This window comes from Capra hircus, chromosome 14, assembly GCF_001704415.2.
Source record: "Capra hircus breed San Clemente chromosome 14, ASM170441v1, whole genome shotgun sequence".
NCBI classification, from domain to species: Eukaryota; Metazoa; Chordata; class Mammalia; order Artiodactyla; family Bovidae; genus Capra; species Capra hircus.
In genome coordinates, this window is record NC_030821.1 from 93,155,728 (window position 1) to 93,169,580 (window position 13,853).

Sequence of the window (13,853 nt, forward strand, 5' to 3'; positions counted from 1 at the left end):
TGTCCATTGTTCTTCAGGCAGTGTATCTGCCAGATCTAATCCCTTGAATTTATTTGTCACTTCCACTCTATAATCTTAAGGGATTTGATTTAGGTCAGACCTAAATTACCTTCATTACCTCCACCATAGTTTGGTCTCAAGACAAACAGGGGGGAACAAAGCCCTGCCCATCAACAGAAACTTGGATTAGAGATTTACTGATATGTACCCCCCCCCATCAGAAGAAGATCCAGTTTCCCCCAAAGTCAGTCTCTCCCATCAGGAAGCTTCTGTAAGCCTCTTATCCTTATCCATAAGAGGGTGGACAGAATGAAAATCACAATCACAGAAAACTAACCAATCTGATCACATGGACCACAGCCTTGTCTAACTCAATGAAACTATGAGAAATGTTGTGTAGGGCCACTGAGGACAGAGGGGTCATGGTGGAGAGTTCTGACAAAATGTGGTCCACTGGAGAAGGGAATGGCAAGCCACTTTAGTACTCTTGCTTTGAGAACTCCATGAACAGTATGAAAAAGCAAAAAGATAGGACACTGAAAGATGAACTCCCCAGGTTGGGAAGTGCACAATATGCTACTGGAGAAGACTGCAGAAATAGCTCCAGAAAGAATGAATAGACACAGCCAAAGCAAAAACAATGCTCAGTTGGTGGTGTGACTGATGATGAAAGTCAAGTCTGATGCTGTAAAAAAACAACATTGCATAGGAACCTGGAATGTTAGGTCCATGCATCAAGGCAAACTAGAAGTCATCAAAAAAGAGATGGCAATAGTGAACATCAACATTTTAGGAATCAGTGAACTAAAATGGATGAGCATGGGTGAATTTAATTCAGATGATCCTTATATCTACTACTGTGGGCAAGAATCCCTTAGAAGAAATGGAGTAGCCCTCACAGTCGATAGAAGAGCCCGAAATGCAGTACTTGGATGCAGTCTCAAAAACAACAGAATGATCTCTGTTCATTTCCAAGCCAAACCATTGAATACCACAGCAATCCAAGTCTATGCACCAACCAGTAATGCTGAAGAAGCTGAAGTTGAATGATTCTATGAAGACCTACAAGACCTTCTAGAACTAGTACTCAAAATAGATGTCCTTTTCATTATAGCGGACTGGAATGCAAAAGTAGGAAGTCAAGAGATTCTGGAACAACAGGCAAGTCTGGCCTTGGAGAACAAAATGAAGCAGGACAAAGACTAACAGAGTTTTGCCAAGAGAACACACTAGCCATAGCAAACACCCTCTTCCAACAACACAAAAAACGACTCTACACATGGACACCATCAGATGGTCAGTACTGAAATCAGATTGATTATATTCTTTGCAGCCAAAGATGGAGATACTCTATACAGTCAGCAAAAACAAGACCAGGAGCTGACTGTGGCTCAGATCATGATCTCAATATTGCAAAATTCAGACTTTCATTGAAGAAGGAAGGGAAAACCACTAAACCATTCAGGTGTGCTGCTGCTGCTGCTGCGAAGTCGCTTCAGTCGTGTCTGACTCTGTGAGACCCCATAGACGGCAGCCCACCAGGCTCCTCCATCCCTGGGATTCTCCAGGCAAGAACACTGGAGTGGGTTGCCATTTCCTTCTCCAATGCATGAAAGTGAAAAGTGAAAGTGAAGTCACTTAGTCGAGTCTGACTCTTTGCAACCCCATGAACTGCATGCAGCCTACCAGGCTCCTCCGTCTATGGGATTTTTAGGGCAAGAGCACTGGAGTGGATTGCCATTGCCTTCTTCATTCAGGTATAACCTAAGTCAAATCCCTTATGATTTTACAGGCAAAGTGACAAGTCGATTCAAAGGATTAGATCTGATAGACACAGTGCCTGAAGAACTATGGACGGAGGTTCGTGACTTTGTACAGGAGGCAATGATTAAGACCATCGCCAAGAAAAAGAAATGGAAAAAAGCAAAATGGTTTTCTGAGTCAGCCTTACAAGTAGCTGAGAAAGAAGAGAAGCTAAAGACAAAGGAGAAGAGAAAAGATGTGAATGCAGAGTTCCAAAGAACAGCAAGAAAGCCTTCCTCAGTGATCCATGCAAAGAAATAGAGGAAAACAAATGAATGGGGAAGACTAGAGATCCCCTCAAGAAAACTAGAGATACCAAGGGAACATTTCATGTAAAGATGGGCACAATAAAGGACATAAATTGTATGGACCCACAGAAGCAGAAAATATTAAGAGGTGGCAAGAATACACAGAAGAACTATACAAAAAAGACTTTCATGACTCAGATAACCACAATGGTGTGATCATTCACCTAGAGCCAGACATCGTGGAAGGCAAAGTCACGTGAGCCTTAGGAATCATCACTATGAACAAAGCTAGTCAAGGTGATGGAATTCCAGTTGAGCTATGTCAAATTCTAAAGATGATGCTATGAAAGTGATTCACTGAATATGCCAGCAAATTTAGAAAACTCAGCAGTGACCGCAGGACTGGAAATGATCACTTTTCATTCCAGTCCCAAAGAAGGACAATGCCAAAGAACTTTCAAACTACTGCACATTTGCGCTCACCTCACACTGGCAAAGTAATGCTAAAAATTCACCAAGCCAGGCTTCAAACGTATGTGAACCGATAACTTCCAGATGTTCAAGATGGATTTAGAAAAGGCAGCAGAACCAGAGATCAAATTGCCAACATCCAATGGATCATAGAAAAGGCAAAAGAGTTCCAGAAAAACATCTAGTTCTGCTTTATTGATGACTCCAAAGCCTTGACTGTGTTTAGTTCAGTTCAGTCGCTCAGTTGTGTCTGACTCTTTTTGATCCCACGGACCACACCAATGCCAGGCTTTCCTGTCCATTACCAATTCCTGCAGCTTACTCAAACTCATGTCCATCAAGTCAGAGATGCCATCCAACCATCTCATCATCTATCGTCCCTTTCTCTTCCCTCCTTCAGTCATTCCCAGCATCTTTCCAAGAGTCTTTTCTAGTAAGTTAGTTCATTGCATCAGTTGGCCAAAGTTTTGGAGTTTCAGCTTCAGCATCAGTCTTTCCAATGAATAAACAGGAATGATTTCCTTTAGGAATGACTGGTTGGATCTCTTTGCAGTCCAAAGACTCTCAAGAATCTTTTCCAGCATCATAGTTCAAAAGCATCTGTTCTTTGGGGCTCAGCTTTCTTTACAGTCCAACTCTTACATCTGTACCTCACTACTGGAAAAACCATAGCTTTGGCTAGACAGACATTTGTTTGCCAATTAATGTCTCTGCTTTTTAATATGCTGTCTATGTTAGTCATAGCTTTTCTTCCAGGGAACAAGGATCTTAATTTCATGGCTGCAATCAGCATTTGCAGTGATTTTGGAGCCCCCCAAAATAAAGTATGATGCTGTTTCCATTGTTTCCCCATCTGTTTGCCATGAGTTGATGGGATAGGATGCCATGATCTTAGTTTTCTGAAGGACTGTGTAGATCACAACAAACTGTTGAAAATTCTTTAAGAGATGGGAATACCAGACCATCTTACCTGCCTGCTCAGAAATCTGTATTCAGTTCAAGAAGGAACAGTTAGAACTGGACATGGAACAATGGCCTGGTTCCAGATTGGGAAAGGAGTACGTCAAGGCTGTATATTGTCACCCTGCTTTTTTAGCCTATATGCAGAGTCATTTCAGTTCAGTCGCTCAGTCATGTCCGACTCTTTGTGACCCCATGAATCACAGCACGCCAGGCCTCCCTGTCCATCACCAACTCCCGGAGTTCACTCAGACTCACGTCCATTGAGTCAATGATGCCAACCATCCATCTCATCCTCTGTCATCCCCTTCTCCTCCTACCCCCAATCCCTCCCAGCATCAGAGCCTTTTACAATGAGTCAACTCTTCGCATGAGGTGGCCAAAGTACTGGAGTTGCAGCTTTAGCATCATTCCTTGCAAAGAAATCCCAGGGTTGATCTCCTTCAGAATGGACTGGTTGGATCTTCTTGCAGTCCAAGGGACTCTCAAGAGTCTTCTCCAACACCACAGTTCAAAAGCATCAATTCTTCGGTGCTCAGCTTTATTCCCAGTCCAACTCTCACATGCATACATGACCACAGGAAAAACCGTAGCCTTGACTAGACGGATCCTTCTGGGCAAAATAGTGTCTCTGCTATTGAATATGCTATCTAGGTTGGTCATAACTTATCTTCCAAGGAATAAGAGTCTTTTAATTTCATGGTTGCAGTCACTATAGACAGCGATTTGGGAGCCCCCCAAAATAAAGTCTGACACTGTTTCCACTGTTTCCCCATCTATTCCCCATGAAGGTGATGGGACCGGATGCCGTGATCTTCGTTTACTGAATGTTGAGCTTCAAGCCAACTTTTTCACTCTCCTCTTTCTCTTTCATCAAGAGGCTTTTTAGCTCCTCTTCACTTTCTGCCATAATGGTGGTGTCATCTGCATATCTGAGGTTATTGATATTTCTCTCGGCAATCTTGATTCCAGCTTGTGTTTCTTCCAGTCCAGCATTTCTCATGATGTACTCTGCATAGAAGTTAAATAAGCAGGGTGACAATATACAGCCTTAATGTATTCCTTTCCCTTTATGGAACCAGTCTGTTGTTCCATGTCCAGTTCTAACTGTTACTTCCTGACCTGCATACAGATTTCTCAAGAGGCAGGTCAGGTGGTCTGGTATTCCCATCTCTTTCAGAATTTTCCACAGTTTATTGTGATCCACACAGTCAAAGGCTTGGGCATAGTCAATAAAGCAGAAATAGATGTTTTTCTGGAACTCTCTTGCTGAAAATGATCCAGTGGATGTTGGCAATTTGATCTCTGGTTCCTCTGCCTTTTCTAAAACCAGCTTGAATATCAGGAATTTCACAGTTCATGTACTGCTGAAGCATGGCTTGGAGAATTTTGAGCATTACTTTACTAGCATGTGAGATGAGTGCAATTGTGCGGTAGTTTGAGCATTCTTTGGCATTGCCTTTGTTTGGGAGTGGAATGAAAACGGACCTTTTCCAGCCCTGTGGCCACTGCTGAGTTTTCCAAATTTGCTGGCATATTGAGTACAGCACTTTCACAGCACCATCTTTCAGGATGTGAAACAGCTCTACTGGAAGTCCATCACCTCCACTAGCTTTGTTCATAGTGATGCTTTCTAAGGCCCACTTGACTTAACATTCCAGGATGTCTGGCTCTAGATGAGTGATCACACCATCGTGATTATCTGGGTTGTGAAGATCTTTTTTGTACAGTTCTTCTGTGTATTCTTGCCACTTCTTCTTAATATCATTTGCTTCTGTTAGGTCCAGACCATTTCTGTCCTTTTATTGAGCCCATCTTTGCATGAAATGTTCCCTTGGTATCTCTAATTTTCTTGAAGAGATCTCTAGTCTTTCCCATACTGTTGCTTTCCTCTATTTCTTTGCATTGATCACTGAAGAAGGCTTTCTTATCTCTTCTTGCTATTCTTTGGAACTCTGCATTCAGATGTTTATATCTTTCCTTTTCTCCTTTGCTTTTCACTTCTCTTCTTTTCACAGCTATTTGTAAGGCCTCCCTCAACAGCCATTTTGCTTTTTTGCATTTCTTTTCTATGGGGATGGTCTTGATCCCTGTCTCCTGTACAATGTCACGAACCTCATTCCATAGTTCATCAGGCACTCTTTCTATCAGATCTAGGCCCTTAAATCTATTTCTCACTTCCACTGTATAATCATAAGGGATTTCATTTAGGTCATACCTGAATGGTCTAGTGGTTTTCCCTACTTTCTTCAATGTAAGTCTGAATTTGGTAGTAAGGAGTTCATGATCTGAGCCACAGTCAGCTCCTGGTCTTGTTTTTGTTGAGTGTATAGAGCTGCTCCATTTGGCTACAAGAATATAATTAATCTGATTTTGGTGTTGAGCATCTGATGATGTCCATATGTAGAGTCTTCTCTTGTGTTGTTGGAAGAGGGTATTTTCTATAACCAGTGCATTTTCTTGACAAAACTCTATTAGTTTTTACGCTGCTTTGTTCCATATTCCAAGGACAAATTTGCCTGTTACTCCAGGTGTTTCTTGACTTCCTACTTTTGCATTCTAGTCCCCTATAATGAAAAGGACATCTCTTTTGGGTATAGTTCTAAAAGGTCTTGTAGGTTTTCATAGAACCGCTCAACTTCAGCTTCTTCAGTGTTACTGGTTGGAGCATAGACTTGGATTACTGTGATATTGAATGGTTTGCCTTGGAAATGAACAGAGATCATTCTGTCATTTTTGAGATTGCATCCAAGTACTGCATTTCACACTCTTTTGTTGACCATGATGGCTACTCCATTTCTTCTAAGGGATTCCTGCCCACAGTAGTAGATATAATGGTCATCTGAGTTAAATTCACCCATGAGTGAGTGAAGTCGCTCAGTCGTGTACAACTCTTTGCGACCCCATGGACTGTAGCCTACCAGGCTCCTTTGTCAATGGGATTTTCCACCCATTCCAGTCCATTTAAGTTTGCTGATTCCTAGAATGTCAGCGTTCACTCTTGCCATCTCTTGTTTGACCACTTCCAATTTGCCTTGATTCATGGACCTGACATTCCAGGTTCCTATGCAACATTGCTCTTTATAGCATCGGACCTTTCTTCTATCACCAGTCACATCCACAACTGGGTATTGTTTTTGCTTTGGCTCCATCCCTTCATTCTTTCTGGAGTTATTTCTCCACTGATCTCCAGTAGCGTGCTGGGCACCTACTGACCTGGGGAGTTCCTCTTTCAGTATCCTATCATTTTGCCTTTTCATACCGTTCATGGGGTTCTCGAGGCAAGAATACTGAAGTGGTTTGCCATTCCCTTCTCCAGTGGACCATGTTCTGTCAGACCTCTCCACCATGACCTGCCTGTCTTAGGTGGCCCCATGGGCATGGCTTAGTTTCATAGAGTTAGACAAGTATGATTAGATTGATTAGTTTTCTGTGATTATGGTTTCAGTGTGTCTGCCCACTTGGAACACCTACTGTCTTACTTGGGTTTCTCTTACCTTGGACGAGGGGTATCTCCTCACTGCTGCACCCCCTGGCCTTGAACGTGGAATAGCTCCTCTAGGTCCTCCTGTGCCTGCACAGCCACCGCTCCTTGGACATTGGGTTGCTCCTCCGGCTCTTGCCCCTGGCCTTGGGCATGGGGTAGCTCCTCCCAGCCGCCGTCTTTGGCCTCGGATGTGGCGTAACTCCTCTTGGCTGCTCCTGCGCTGTCGCAACCTGGCAGTCTCAGCCGCCACCCCTGACTTGCAGAGTACATCATGCAAAATGCTGGGTTGGTTGAAGCAGAAGCTGGAATCAAGATTAGGAAAAACATCAATAACCTCAGATACTCAAATGATACCTTTATGTCCAAAAGTGAAGAGGAACTAAAGAGCCTCTTGATGAATGTGAAAAGAGGAGAGTGAAAATAGCCAGCTTATAACTCAGCATTCCAAAACTAGGATCATGGCATCCAGGCCAATCACTTCATGGCAAATAGATGAGAAAACAATGGAAAAAGCATCAGACTTTATTTTCTTGGGCTCCAAAATCACTGCCGATGGTGACTGCAGTCATGAAATTAAAAGACGTTTGCTTCTTGGAGGAAAAGCTATGACCAAGCTATAGAGCATATGAAAAAGCAGAGACATTGCTTTGCCAACAAGGGTCTGTCTAGTTAAAGCTATGGTTTTTCCAGTAGTCATGTATGGATGTGAGAGTTGGACTATAAAAAAAAGCTGAGCACCGAAGAATTGATGCTTTTGAACTGTGGTGTTGGAGAAGACTCTTGAGATGCCTTGGACTGTAAGAAAGATCCAACCAGTCCATCCCAAAGGAAATCAGTCCTGAATATTCATTGGAAGGACTGATGTTAAAGCTGAAACTCCAATACTTTGGCCACCTGATGTGAAGAACTGACTCCTTGGAAAAGACCCTGAGGCTGGGAAAGACTGAAGGCAGAAGGAGAAGGGGACGACAGAGGATAAGATGGTTGGATGGCATCATCGACTCAGTGGACATGAGTTTGAGTAAGCTCTGGATGATGGTGAAGGGCAGGGAGGCCTGCTGTCAATGAACAGGGGTTGCAAAGAGTTGGACACGACTGAGGGAGTGAACTGAACTGACTGAATATAATTCTTCCAAAGACTGACAGTTTCTGAGTGTGTTTTGGGTCAGCACCAGACGATTCAGTTACTTAGAATTACTGAAGTTATTTCTGCTAAATACCAACAGTTTAGAGATGCCTCCAGCCCTGCCTCAGGCTTTGCATTCAAGGGACGTAAATTTGCTACTTAATTGCACAATATTTGCCCTCAGATTGTGCAGTGGACATGGTGGGATTTGAATGAAGTCACCAGAAAGTGTTTGTAGACCGACACTTTGACTCTGTTGGAGCTTAGACTATCAGGGCTCCAGTCACGAATGACAGTTTGCTGATTTTGTGTCTGCATAGAAATTCTCTGTTTTTTTCACAGATTATTTGGTTAATCAGTAAAATTAATAAGGACATGTTCCAATTTTATTTTAATGCCTATATGCTCAGTCTCTTTAAGTAATGTTTGTTTCTTCTCCTGGATTGTTAAAGTAACTGAGGCAAGGTTAGGCTTTCTGGCATTCTGCTGTATAACACATTTTTATTGAGTGACTGTATAGTTAGCTCCATTATTGTATATAACTTAGAGTGAGAGTGAACACATTTGCCCTTGGAAGGCAAACAACCTTCTAAAATATAAGGAAACTATTTCAAGCATTTTTGTTATATCAATCAGAAGTTAAGTTTTTTCCTCCATTCTTAGACTTCACAGTTTATTTCCTGTTTATGAAAAGAATGTCCTTGTAATGTCTTAAAATCAATAAAATGGATATATGCCTCTATTATATCATAACTATAGCAACTTAGCAATATTTACTAATTTACATGCTGATCATGGTATGTAGTATTCAAAATACCTTGCTTTGTCTCAAATTAAAATATAACTCTTATATCTGAGTTGGCTTTTACGTATATACTGTGTATAGATATGTAATAAATGTGACGTTTTAATTAAAGAAGTAAATATTGATTATTTAAATTAATCACATTTAAATGAACATATTAAGGCATATTTTAATTTGTCTAGTGCTGTGCTATAATAAAGTAGATTAGGGTTCATTTATTAATAGTTTCATTGGTTCTCTACACATACCCTGCCATAGAATGTAAACATAAAAGAGGAAAACTTTAAAGAAATATACGAAACCTCTGGGAAGACTCGTTCTTCTGATTTTGGTCCGTGATTTTTGTAATGGTTTTAAATGGTACAATATGTTCTGTGTAGGAAGAACAATCCATTTATTTTGAGATAATAAGTAGCAAAGTTATGGATATGTATTGTTCAGACTTACTGTGAATCTATCATAATTGATTTAGTCCCATCTTTTATTATCATCATTATAATGATGTTAAAAATATACTATGTCTTCTGGTGATGGAGAAGTCCACATTTTCTAATGCTTCAGAGGTTTGATGTTGATACTCTTTCCTTTACTACTTGAACATTAGTTAGACCTTTAACTTGATCAAGTATATTTGTTATGTGAGTTTTTAAGTAGATATTTCAAGTGTGAAGTTATATATGATTTTCTCCTTACAGTTTTAGTATATTCATATACATGCAACCATGCATATATATTATTTAGAAAGTGTTTTTGTTCATTGCTTTTGATTGGTCTTTTGAAATCTCTTGTGCTTTGAAATTAGCTATCACAAGATGCAAACATTTAAATCATAGACATGTATGTTTATGCACTATTACATACTCTTGCCATAATAACCTGGGTTTAGGAAAAGCAAGATCTCTTTTCAGAAAGCTCATATGTCACTGTGCTGTGCTATGCTTAGTCACTCAGTCGTGTCCGACTCTGTGTGATCCCATGTACTGTAGCCCACCAGGCTCCTCTGTCCATGGGGATTCTCCAGGCAAGAATATTGGAGTGGGTTGTCATGCCCTCTTCCAGGGCATCGTCCCAAGCCAGGGATTGAACCCAGGTCTCCTGCACTGCAGGCAGATTCTTTAGCAACTGAGCCACTAGGGAAGCCCATATGTCACTCAGTTCAGTCGCTCAGTTCGTGTTCCAACTCTGCGACCCCATGGACTGCAGCAGGCCAGGCTTCCCTGTCCATCACCAATTCCTGGAACTTGCTCAAACTCATGTCCAACAAGTTGGTGATGCCAACCAACCATCTCATCCTCTGTCATCCTCTTCATCCTCATGTCTCCCCTTTGAAGATTGTCATGCCTTCAATCTTTCCCAGCATCAGGGTCTTTTCTAATGAGTCAGTTCTTCACATCGGGTGGCCAAAATATTGGAGCTTCAGCTTCAGCATCAGCATAAGTCCTTCCAGTGAATATTCAGGACCAATATCTTTTAGGATTGACTGGTTTGTTCTCCTTGCAGTCACTAGCTGACTTTTTTTGTGTGCAGTGAAAGCTGTGTGCTTACTTATGAAGTTTAATTAACCTGCTTTTTCAACAAGGGACAGGATAAAACTTTTTTTAATGTTTTCACAAAAATTAATCAAATTATAAGACTTCATTGAACATGGATATTTATGAATTTCAGCCATTTCTGTAGACTGAAGCATCAATTTCCTGGATCAAAATTAATGATAATACTAAATTTACTCCTTTACAGTTACATTGAACATTAAAACCAGGATACTTTTGTGTCAATTCCATAAGCAAATGCCATGAATTTATCATTTTGTAGTTACGCCACTGGCAGTCAATATCTTTAATCACCTATTAGGAAATTTAATTAAGAAAAATGTTTTATATTAATGAAATTCTAGTCTGAATATTTTAGGAGGGAGTTTTGTTGAGTGTCACTTTTATTAATAATAGATAAATGTCTTATAAAGACAAGTTAGAGTACTTAAAAGTCAATGATACATTTACAGCCTCATAATGCATGGAAAGATGAAGCACATATAGTTTAAAACTGCATATTTAGATTTTAGAATATATTTTTTATAAATGTTTAAGCAAAACTGTTGTATTTTAATGTGTGATGGTGAAATTCCTGCTAAGAAAGCTGTTAAAACTTTCGGAATGTGAGGGAAGTATATTCGTGTACTAAAATATATGCAACTATTAGTGTATCCTGCAGTACTTAATGTATTTTTTAGATTTATGTTAGTTAGTCATTTTTAGTCACATGCCAGAATTGAAAAGCAGAGTTTCCAAAGCTGCAAAATCTATTCCATCCAAATGAGCGGTAATGTGCCGGCCGCACACCTGAATGGCCTGGAAAAACATATACATACATATGCACATACATGCATGTATTCTAGCTCAGTTCAGTTTAGTCACTCAGTCAGGTCCGATTCTTTGTGACCCCGTGGACCACAGTATGCCTAGGCCAGGCCTCCCTGTCCATCAACAACTCCCGGACTTTACTCAAACTCATGTCCATCTATTCAGTGGTGCCATCCAACCATCTCATCCTCTGTTGTCCCCTTTCCCTCCCACCTTCAATCTTTCCCAGCATTAGGGTCTTTTTGAATGAGTCAGTTCTTTGCATCAGGTGGCCAAAGTGTTAGAGTTTCAGCATCAGCATCAGTCCTTCCAATGAAAATCCAGGACTGATTTCCTTTAGGATGGGCTGGTTGAATCTCCTTGCAGTCTAGGGGACTCTCAAGAACCTTCTCTAACACCACAGTTCAAAAGCAGCAATTCTTCAGCACTCAGCTTTCTTTATAGTCCAACTCTCACATCCATACATGACTACTGGAAAAACAATAACTTTGACTAGGTGGACCTTTGTTGGCAAAGTAATGTCTCTGCTTTTTAATATGCTGTCTATGTTGGTCATAACTTTTCTTCCAAGGAGCAAGCGTCTAATAATTTCTTGGCTGCAGTCACCAACTGCAGTGATTTTGAAGCCTAAAAAAGTGAAGACTCTCACTGTTTCCATTGTTTCCCAGTGTATTTGCCATGAAGTGATGGGACCAGATGCCATGATCTTAGTTTTCTGAATGTTGAGTTTTAAGCCAACTTTTTCACTCTCCTCTTTCACTTTCATCAAGAGGCTCTTTAGTTCTTTGCTTTCTCCTATAAGGCTGGTGTCATCTGCATATCTGAGGTTAAGCCAATTAAATTAGACTCTTTATTCATGATCATTTCCCTACACAGTTTATACTTGATAGAAAACCATTGCCTGAAAGCAGTCTTTTCATAATAAAGTGTATTCAGTGTCATTACTGAATTATACCAGAAACATTAGCTTTTGACTGCATATAAGGAGCCATTTTTGCACAACAGACATTCACCAGATACAAATATCCAGACTTGCTCAGGAAAAGGTGAGTGAAACAATGTTTAAGTCCACAGAAGGATTTGGAGGGAGAGACAGAGAAGGGCCCAAGCATTCTAGTTTCTAAGATCTAAATCAACTCCTGAAGGATGCAATAAACTGTTTCCCTGAAGCCTTTAAAATAGTGAGGATTTTTGTCATTTCTGTATCCTTAAAGACTTCTCAAAGCAGCTTCCAACTTAATGACTAATTATTTTTTATTTAAGCCCCAAGCATATCTCAGTAAGTCTATTAATTTGTCACAGTATTTCAGAGTGAATCAGAATTTGAGAAGTCATCAGCCTTATTACTTGGTATGTGAAATTTTGGGGAGAAAGCTTTATGAATTGAGATAATCTTTTGAATATTTGAAGTTACTGCTTAGTAGTAATTTTAATTTTATTTTTATTGTAGATAGTTTTTTTTTTCAAGAGGAATGGTGTCATACTATTAAAGACGAAAAAGCTTTAGTGAAATATATTTAAACTTTAAAATATGAAGTTTCACAAACAGTAAAAGTATGGTCTTATATTCCATTCCCTATGACCGTCCAGAAGAATATTTGAGATAGTCACAAATTCATGTACAGCTTTTAAACTTGGTGATTTTGGGAGGGATATAGACTCCATGTGGAGTAAATTTTAACAGAATACGGCTTCATAGACTATATTGCTAGTTATTTACATGCCACATTTGAAAAACACTGTTTATTATCGTATATATAACACTCTCCCACTTTCCTAACACATTATGTAAAAAGAAAAGAGGCAGCTACTAAAAAACTGAAATGCACGCAGTTTTTGTGCCTACACATTTTAAACTTTTTTCTGTTTCTGTCATATTTCTTTTATCATGCTTATTATGTCTGTCATGTTTGTCATCTACATAAAATTCTTTATTTATGACCTTCACAGACAGCATCCAAACATTTTCTTAACAGTGAGCTGAACATCTCACTCTTAACTGGCATGCTTTACTCACTCGCCTAGTATTTTTCTCTTTCAACATCCATGAGGAGAAACTTTTTCATTGATTTAACCTGATGTTTAAAATGTTAAAGGTCATTAATTCTCACACGGTTACCCACTTTGGACTTTCTTCCTATGCGGATACTTACAGCTCTGCTGCTTTGTGCTGATTTTTCTTCTTTTTTTTTTTCCTCAAATGCTTTCTTTCACACTATATGTTTAAACCAAAAAAATCCAAAGTAAATGTTCATAAATCCATGTTCAAAAAGTTAGAATTTTTAAAGTCTTTTTTATGATTTAGTAGAAGTGACTACTCTGTCAGTTGTATGTACTCTTTTGCTAAAAGGTTTTTTTTTGATCTTTAACTTTCACATCACTTTTCCAAAAATGTCCTAAAACTGTGTGTCCAGTTATAGAGACTAGAGAATAATTTTGAAAAATGATGTAGTTCAGAAGAGTTGAAGAAGGGGCACTAAATTCTAATACTCATCTCAGTGCAGTGAATACAATTTTAGCCAGTATTACTCATGACAGTCTGTGTCTTGGCGTGGGTAGTCCTTTGAGGGGCAGTGTGGGATAACCTAGTTCT

The 13,853-nt window shown here is 39.8% G+C and overlaps 1 protein-coding gene across 13 annotated transcripts in view; it reads left to right on the forward strand.

Annotated features, from left to right (window-relative positions):
* The window catches only part of RIMS1 (regulating synaptic membrane exocytosis 1), a 599,631-nt gene that overhangs the window by 399,363 nt on the left and 186,415 nt on the right, over positions 1-13,853 (forward strand). The window lies entirely within an intron of this gene.